A 10,000-nucleotide genomic window follows, 5' to 3' on the forward strand; every position below is an offset into this window, starting at 1 on the left:
CTATATATGATTGGTCATATAATCGGGGTTACATAGATGCCTTTTATGGAAGATTCTTAACTGCGGGGATTAAAAAATTGGCCAACCTTGCTCATTTTTTTGATAGACGAATAATTGATACAATTCCAAATAGAGTTGGTCTTATGAGTTTCTTTGGAACAGAGGTCATTAAATCAGTAGGGGGTGGGCGTATTTCTTCTTATCAGTTCTTTTATTTTTCTCATGTAGCAATTTTTTTTATTAATTTACTATTTTTTCAATGTTTGAATCTTGTTGACTAATCTCGCTAACATTGAACTTGGTTAAATGAAATTATTGAATAATTGAAAAATGAGATTATTCAGGAATACACACTGAATGCAGACATTACGTATTGAATTTCTGTTAGAAGGTCCATAATCAAAGAAGTGTTTGTGAGTACTGTAGAAGAAATGAAACAAAAGATACGGTAGAGCTAGGACAGTTGAAACATCCCAAAAAGATAGTCCAAAAATTTCGTTTTGATATTTAATTTAAAACCATAAGTCATCCAAAATCATAAGAAATCATATGTCATGTATCTCAAAACATCATATCAAATACTGTATCAAAACAAATGATAAAAATATCAGAGTGAACTCCCAGGCCAAAAGACTGTGGTGTGTGCCATGCCATCATCCCGAGCCCTTCCCTGCGCTAGCTGAAGTACCTGAAACCAAAACTGAAACTATAAGCACGAAGCATAGTGAGCTACCCTAAACTAACACATACCATGCTCATCACATATTATATAATCACATACCTCTGGGACTACTCCCAACTGCATCGGGAGGAATCCCGACATCGGCTTACCCGACATCGGACTCTTGTCGGGCATCGGGCTCACCCCGGCATCCGACCGCATCGGGCATCGGGCTCACCCCGGCATCGGGCTTGCCCCGGCATCAGGCTTACCCCGGCACATACATGGCAGAACATATATCATAACACATAGCATAATCACATAATCTGCATCGGGACCGCCCCGGCATCGGACCGAAGCCCGGAACATATAATCATAACATATAATCATAACATATAATCTAGCATACATCGGGCTTGCCCGTCATCGGGCTTACCCAGGTACATATAACACATAACACATAACATACATGAATCACAAAGAAATCAAGCATACATAACTACTTCTCGGGACCGTCTCGGCATCGGACTGAAGTCCGGAAACATACAAACTGCATCGGGCTAACCCCCGGCATCGGACCTAGATCTGGAACTACTACCATCTAAACGGGTCGACATTGTGGCCGTAGACCCGTTCCTACTGGAGGAAGACTCACCTCTCAGTCTGGCTACTGAAAAACACCTGCACGGTAACTCTGTCTGCTGCTCCAACTACTCTCCGACTATTATGACCAAATAACACTAAGTCAAATACTAAGGATTCCTTTATGGGTAAAAATGACCACTTTACCCCTGGTCAAAGTCAAAGTCAAAGTCAAAGTAAACTCTTAGTTAACCCAACTCGCCGAGTCCCTCTACCGATTCGTCGAGTTCAAACTGTCATAACATCGGGACATCTCGATTCTACTCGTCGAGTCCCTCCTTGGACTCGTCGAGTTCTTTTGCTTCCGAGTCTCACTCACGGCCAACTCGTTGAGTCATCTACCTAACTCAGTGGTTTCACTCATAATTAAAGAAGGGTTTGGGGACATTGACCTGACTCGTCGAGTCCCAAGAACAACTCGGCAAGTCCGTTGCATGCCCAGATTATACAGTCGATTCTAGGTGATTCTACTGCCTCTAATTCATAGATGTGGACTCCTTAGGCTTGAATAACACGTAAAGTTGCTAACTTTACGTGCATGCATGATGCTATGAAGCTAAATCACCGAAAACAAACTAGAAATGAGAGTCTAGGGCATAGAATGGGATTTTGGCCGAATAAAGGTGGCAACTTTGAGCTTCTGGAGCTCAGGAGTGCCTAGATCTGAAGTCCTTACAGTCCCAAAAGCTCTCTACCCGAAATTAAGCTTAGAAATGACCCAAAAGTGACAACAACAAGCTCTCAACAAGATCTAAGTGAAAAATAAACCAAGGTACAAGCTTTATACCTTCAAGGGCTCAGAAATGCAACAAAAACTCTAGATCTCCTGTCTCTTCTTGAATCACCCGTAGTTCTCTTCCCTCTCCTAACTTTAAATCACACAAAAATGGCAAAAAAAAGCTTTAGAACACTCAATGGTTGCTAGGGTTTCGAGAATGGACTGTGGAGGTGATGGAGGCTGGGGTGGAGGTCCATCATATTGCTTAAATAGGGTGCGAACCCTAAGGATTAGGGTTTCCACTTGATGGACCTACTCGCCGAGTCCATACGTTGACTCGTCAAGTAGACTCCTTAATCCCCGCGGTCCAGCTCGCATGTACTCGACGAGTTAGGGCTACCCACTCGTCGAGTAGCTCTTATAAAATGATCATTTAAGGAATTACATTCATACCAGGAATGGGGCGTTACAATTCTCCCCCGCTTGTCTTAGACTTCGTCCTCGAAGTCTACTGAATCTGGAAACAGCTCTGGGTAGTGCTCCCTCATCTCCTCCTCGGGCTCCCAAGTCCACTTTGAACCCTTCCGGTGCTACCACTGCACCTTCACTAACTCTACTCTCTTGTTCCTCAGCTCCTTCACCTTGCGATCTAAAACCACCACAGGTATCTCGATGTAATTCAGGTTATCATCAACCTGAATGTCCTCCAAGGGTATCACCGTTGAATCATCCACTAAACACTTTCGCAACTAGGAGACGTGGAACGTGCTGTGGATCTGGCTGAGCTCCGTTGGAAGGTCTAACTGATAAGCAACCCGACCCACCCTGGCCAAAACTCTAAACGGATCAATGAATCTGGGGCCCAGCTTGCCCCGCTTCCGAAACCTGATAACACCCTTCCAGGGTGACACTTTCAGGAGGACCATATCGCCCACCTGGAACTCCAAGTCCGAACGCCGCTTGTCGGCGTGACTCTTCTGCCGACTCTGAGCAGTCTGTAGCCTGTTCCGGACATGTTGAATCCGCTCTGTGGTCTTGAGTACCACCTCTGTACTCCCCATGACTCGCTGACCGACCTCACCCTAACAGATTGGGGTCCTACACTTCCTCTCGTAGAGCATCTCGAAGGGAGGCCAGTCTATACTGGAGTGGTAGCTATTGTTATACGAAAATTCCGCTAACGGAAGATACGTATCCCAACTGCCACCGAAATCTAGCACACATGCCCGAAGCATGTCCTCGAGAGTCTGAATCGTCCTCTCGCTCTGCCCGTCCTTCTGAGGGTGGAAAGTGGTGCTGAAATGGAGACGAGTACCCATCTCGTCGTGAAACCGCTTCCAAAATCTGGAAGTAAACCGGACGTCTCGGTCTGACACCACCGAGACAGGCACTCCATGACATGCCACTACCTCTCGCACATAAATCCCGGTCAGCTTCTCGTCCGAGATGCTCTCCTGGATTGGTATAAAATGAGCGCTCTTGGTCAACCGATCCATGATGACCCATATCGAATCAACCCCACGTGTGGTCCTGGGAAGCTTAGTAATAAAGTCCATAGTGATATCCTCCCATTTCCACACGGGAATATCTAACGGCTGCATCTTGTCGTGGGGCCTCTGGTGCTCTGCCTTGACCTTCCTGCAGGTTAGGCATCTCTCCACATACCAAGCTACGTCCTGCTTCATGCAGGGCCACCAGTAATCGGGTCGAAGATCTCTGTACATCTTCGTCGCCCCTGGATGGATGGAGAACCGAGACTTGTGGGCCTCATCCATCAACACCTACCGTACTCTGCCCAAGTAGGGTACCTAGACTCTCCCATGAAGAGTCAACAATCCTCGGCTATCGTAGTCAAACGAAGCTACTCGGCCCACTATCCTCTCGCACTTCTGGCGCTCTTCCTTCAGGCCCTCAACCTGCGCCCCCCTAATCTTCTCCAGCAGTAGAGTAATCACTGTCATTCGCAGAAAGATATCTCAGATCGGGGCTGCTGACACCTTACGGCTCAGGGCGTCATCCACTACATTGGCCTTGCCCGGGTGGTAAAGGATCTCACAGTCGTAATCCTTGACCACGTCTAACCACCGACGTTGCCTCATGTTCAGATTCGACTGATCCATGAGGTACCTCAGACTCTTGTGGTCCGTGTAAATGGTACACCGAACCCCATAGAGGTAATGCCGCCAAATCTTGAGGGCGAACACCACTGCCCCCAGCTCTAAATCATGTGCCGGGTAGTTCGCCTCGTGAGGCATCAACTATCTCGAGGCATAAGTTATCACATGCCCCCACTGCATCAACACTACTCCCATACCTGTGATCGATGCGTCACAGTAGACTACAAAGTCATCTACTCCCTCTGGCAGGGTGAGAATCGGTGCCTCGCACAAACGCCATCTGAGCGTCTGAAAGGCTGTCTGCTGCTCAGGACCCCATCAAAACACCACAGGACCCCATCAAAACACCACCGACTTCTTGGTCAGTCGGGTCAACGGAACTGCTATCTTTGAGAAGTCCTGGATAAATATCCTGTAATACCCTGCCAGACCCAGGAAGCTCCAAATATCAGTTGGAGACCTCGGAGTCTCCCACTGCATCACGGCATCTATCTTGGCTGGATCTACCAAAATACCTTTCTGATTGACAAGTTGCCCCAGAAACTGCACCTCGCGCAACCAGAACTCACACTTGGAGAACTTCGCATAAAGCCTCTCCCTCCTCAGTGTCTCTAGCACTTCTCTCAAGTGCTCATCATGCTGCTCCTGAGTCCTGGAGTAAACCAAGATGTCATCTATGAACACTATTACAGACCGATCCAGCATCGGTCTGCACACGCGGTTCATGAGGTCCATGAACGGGGCTGGTGCATTGGTGAGCCCAAACGGCATCACCACGAACTCATAATGACCATAGCGGGTCCTAAAAGCGGTCTTCTGCACATCATCATCTCTGACTTGCATCTGGTGATATCCGGACCGTAGATCAATCTTGGAGAACCAAGATGCTCCCTAAAGCTGATCAAACAAATCGTCTATCCTCGGAAGTGGGTAACGGTTCTTTACCATTACCTTGTTCAGCTCCCGGTAATCTATGCACATACGGTGCGACCCGTCCTTCTTCTTTACAAACAGGATCGGGGCTCCCCATGGTGAACTACTCGGTCTGATAAAACCCTTGTCTAGCAACTCCTGCAGCTGCGTAGACAACTCTTGCATCTCGGGAGGAGCCAACCGATATGGTGCGTTGGCTATCGGAGCCGCACCAGGAACCAGGTCGATCCGAAACTCAACCTGTCTCTCAGGAGGTATCCCAGGAAAATCCTCAGGGAATACATCTGGGTACTCTTGTACCACCGGCACATCATTGAACGTCGCCTTACCCTTATCCCGGGTATCCATAACATAGGCGACGTACCCCGCGCAACCCTGCTGAAAGTAGCGCCTCACTCTCGCTACTGAACAAAGAATCGGTCCACGATGCGGTCTCTCTCCGTAAATCACTAACTCTCCTCCACTAGGAGTGCGAACTCTAACCAACTGCTGCTCACAATCTATCACTGCCCCATTGGGGCTCAACCAATCCATACCCACTATAACCTTATTCCCTCGCAGGGGAATAGGAACCAAATCCACTGGAAATTGCTGATCAAACAACTGAAGGGTACATCCGTTGTGAACCCGCGTGACCCTGACGGTCCTATCATCTTCTATCTCTACATCCAATGGACAAATCACCTCCCTTGGAGGTCCTAGAAACCGCTTGCTGAGCGCGAGCGACACAAACGATCGGGTGGCACCCGAATCGAACAGTACTAAAGCTGATATACCGTTCACGAAGAACGATCCTATAACAAAACTAGCAATTATGAGTGATAGACAATAAAAATAAAGAATTAAGAGAAAGATACATACCCGTCACCATGTCAACAGCTGCCCGTGCCTCCTCTGCAGTGAGCTGAAAAGCTCTACTCCGCGCCGTTGGCGCCTCTGCCCGGCCCTGACGGCCATCAGTAATCCTTAATGTGGCAGGACAAGGTGTCGCCACCTTCCCTGCTGTTGCTTAACTCGGGCACTGGGACCGCTTGTGTCCCCTCTGATTGCACTGGAAGCAAATCAGATCTGATGTTGACGTGGTGGTGGTAGTGGTTGTGCAATCTCAGCTCATATGACTCGCTCGGCCGCACTTGTAGCAGCCCAAACTCCCTGCCTTGCACGTTCCCTCGTGCATCCTGCCGCATTTGCCACAATGACCGTGGCTCTTCTGGCTCCGAGACCTATGATCCAATACCTTGGGCGTTTTACCCGAACCCCTGACTGAACTCGCTCTGGTTTCCTCTTCCTCTCCATATCTAAATCCAACTCTCTCTCACGAGCTCTGTCAATCATGTCCTCCAGCGTCTTGCAGCTGGAGCGGCTCACAAACTGTCTAATATCACTCCTCAACATCTCGTGGTACCGAGCCTTTTTCATCTCCTCGTCCGCCACATACTGCGGAACAAGGAGGGCTTTCTCCCTAAACTTGGTGGTGATCTCCGCCACTATCTTCGTCGTCTGCTGAAGATCCTGAAACTCCCTGGCAAGCTGCTGCACCTCAATAACTGGTGCAAACTCAGCTCTGAATCTAGTCGTGAACTCACTCCAGGTCATCGCATCCAAAACTGCCTCATATGTTATGGCTCTTCCAACCTCCTCCCACCAGTCACGTACCCTGTCCTTCAGAAGACAGGAAGCGAGCCTAACCTTGTCCCCCTCGGGACATCTGCTGGTGCGGAATGCGTTAGCGACATCCGCCAACCACCTAGTACTGGCTATGGGGTCCCGAACCCCATGATAATAGGGAACCCCACATGCCCTGAACTCCCTGAAGGTGAGCGTGTGCGACCCCATCATGGCCGCCACCTCAGTGCGAAAGGATCGCAGCTTCTCATCCAGAAGCTCTAGAATACCCTCCTTGACCGAACCGAAGATCACAGGAGTCTGCTCAAGTATAACGCGAGTAACCTCTGAGGTGAGGAACTCCCTAGTCTGCTCGTCTAACTGCTCGGCTCCAGATCCTGAGCCCGATCCCTCTCCTGCACCTGGACTGCCAACTGCTGGTCTAGGGCGCAAAACCACCATTCTGCAAAAACACATCATAACAATGTCAGAATACTACCCATAGCTAGAGGGATCACATATACTACAAGTTCCCTGGTTTTATCTCATCCTTCCTTGATTCGAGTACGGATCCTCTGCTTTCAGTAGTACGGGCCCATACTACCTTCCATATCTATCCGTACTTTCCTCAAGTACTGCATTGACTCCACCAAGTCCCTTCTACTACTACTACTACTGTTGATCTCATGTTACTCTCATCCTAAGCTTGCCCTAGGGTAATCTCAAACTCACTCTCCGCCATCAGCTGCATAAGAAGTCCCTACTACCTCCCCCTAACTAGCTCGCAAATACTATTACATATTACTCAGACTAGATAATTCTTCGAATGAGAGATCCTACTCTACAACGGTTGGACTCAGACAAGAGCTGCGAAATAGAGCTAGACCAAACCTTCTGAAATTATTTAATCCTTGTAATATGTAACTTAACATATTCGTTTACTAGTTAGTGAAAGACAACTAGAACTCCTAAAAGCACAAAGCAAGCAGCATTCGGACATTGAGTACTCATAATCAAGCATCTACTATTCAGGCTATCATCCTGACTAATCTGTACTAGCATGCAGTTCTCATAAAGCTGAAACACATAACAGGCACATAAGGAATCCTTCCTAGATCCTTAGTCCTAATCTAGCATGCTGTTCTAATAAATCTGATAAACATAACATAGCATAAACTTGTATGGGTAATTTGGGAGTACTTACTTGAGCTCGGCTGATTGCATGCACCACACCCTTTTCTCTTTTCAAAGTTCTTTCTTTTCTAAAAAATCTTTTCGCTTTTTCTAAAACCCTTTTCTTTTGAAAACTTTATACCACTTCCTTAGTTTGAGTTCAGACACACCCAGAAGTGTGCCCGAATCCCTTAAACCAAGGCTCTGATACCAACTTGAAACATCATAAAAACATAGTCCAAATATTTCGTTTTGATATTTAATTTAAAACCATAAGTCATCCAAAATCATAAGAAATCATATGTCATGTATCTCAGAACATCATATCAAATACTGTATCAAAACAAATGATAAAAATATCAGAGTGAACTCCTAGGCCAAAAGACTGTGGTGTGTGCCATGCCATCATCCCAAGCCCTTCCCTGCGCTAGCTGAAGTACCTGAAACCAAAACAGAAACTGTAAGCACGAAGCTTAGTGAGCTCCCCCAAACTACCAAATACCATGTTCATCACATATCATATAATCACAAAACTTTGGGACTACTCCCAACTGCATCGGGAAGAATCTCGGCATCGGCTTACCCGGCATCGGACTCTTGTCCGGCATCGGGCTCACCCCGGCATCCGACCGTATCGGGCATCGGGCTCACCCCGGCATCGGGCTTGCCCCGGCATTAGGCTTACCCCGGCACATACATGGCACAACATATATCATAACACATAGCATAATCACATAATCTGCATCGGGACCGCCCCGGCATCGGACCGAAGCCTGGAACATATAATCATAACATATAATTTAGCATACATCAGGCTTACCCCGGTACATATAACACATAACACATAACATGCATGAATCACAAAGAAATCAAGCATACATAACTACTTCTCGGGACTGTCCCGGCATCGGACCGAAGTCCGAAAACATACAAACTGCATCGGGCTAACCCCCGGCATCGGACCTAGATCCGGAACTACTACTATCTAAATGGGTCGGCATTGTGGCCCTAGATCCGTTCCTACTAGAGTAAGACTCAACTCTCAGTCTGGCTGCTGAAAAACTCCTGCACGGTAACTCTATCTGCTGCTCCAACTACTCTCCGGCTATTATGACCAAATAACACTAAGTGAAATACTGAGGATTCCTTTATGGGTAAAAATGACCACTTTACCCCTGGTCAAAGTCAAAGTCAAAGTCAAAGTAAACTCTTAGTCAACCCAACTCGCCGAGTCCCTCTACCGACTCGTCGAGTTCAAACTGTCATAACATCGGGACATCTCGATTCTACTCGTCGAGTCCCTCCTTGGACTCTTCGAGTTCTTTTGCTTCCGAGTCTCACTCACGGCCAACTCGCTGAGTCATCTCCCTAACTCAGTGGTTTCACTCATAATTAAAGAAGGGTTTGGGGACATCGACCCGACTCATCGAGTCCCAAGAACAATTCGGCGAGTCTGTTGCATGCCCAGATTATACAGTCGATTCTAGGTGATTCTACTGCCTCTAATTCATAGATATGGACTCCTTAGGCTAGCATAACACGTAAAGTTGCTAACTTTACATGCATGCATGATGCTATGAAGCTAAATCACCCAAAACAAGCTAGAAATGAGAGTCTAGGGCATAGAATGGGATTTTGGCCGAATAAAGGTGGCAACTTTGAGCTTCTGGAGCTCAAGAGTGCCTAGATCTGAAGTCCTTACAGTCCCAAAAGCTCTCTACCCGAAATTAAGCTTAGAAATGACCCAAATGTGACAACAACAAGCTCTCAACAAGATCTAAGTGAAAAATAAACCACGGTACAAGCTTTATACCTTCAAGGGCTCAGAAATGCAACAAAAACTTTGGATCTCCTGCCTCTTCTTGAATCACCAATAGTTCTCTTCCCTCTCCTAACTTCAAATCACACAAAAATGGCAAAAAAAAAAGCTTTAGAACACTCAATGGTTGCTAGGGTTTCGAGAATGGACTATGGAGGTGATGGACGCTGGGGTGGAGGTCCATCATATTGCTTAAATAGGGTGCAAAACCTAAGGATTAGGGTTTCCACCTGATGGACCTACTCGTCGAGTCCATACGTTGACTCGTCGAGTAGACCCCTTAATCCCCGCGGTCCAGCTCGCATGTACTCGACGAGTTAGGGCTACCCACT

This window comes from Lactuca virosa, chromosome 1 (genome assembly GCF_052849685.1).
Source record: "Lactuca virosa cultivar CGN04683 chromosome 1, Lactuca_virosa_CGN04683_v6, whole genome shotgun sequence".
Lineage (NCBI taxonomy): Eukaryota > Viridiplantae > Streptophyta > Magnoliopsida > Asterales > Asteraceae > Lactuca > Lactuca virosa.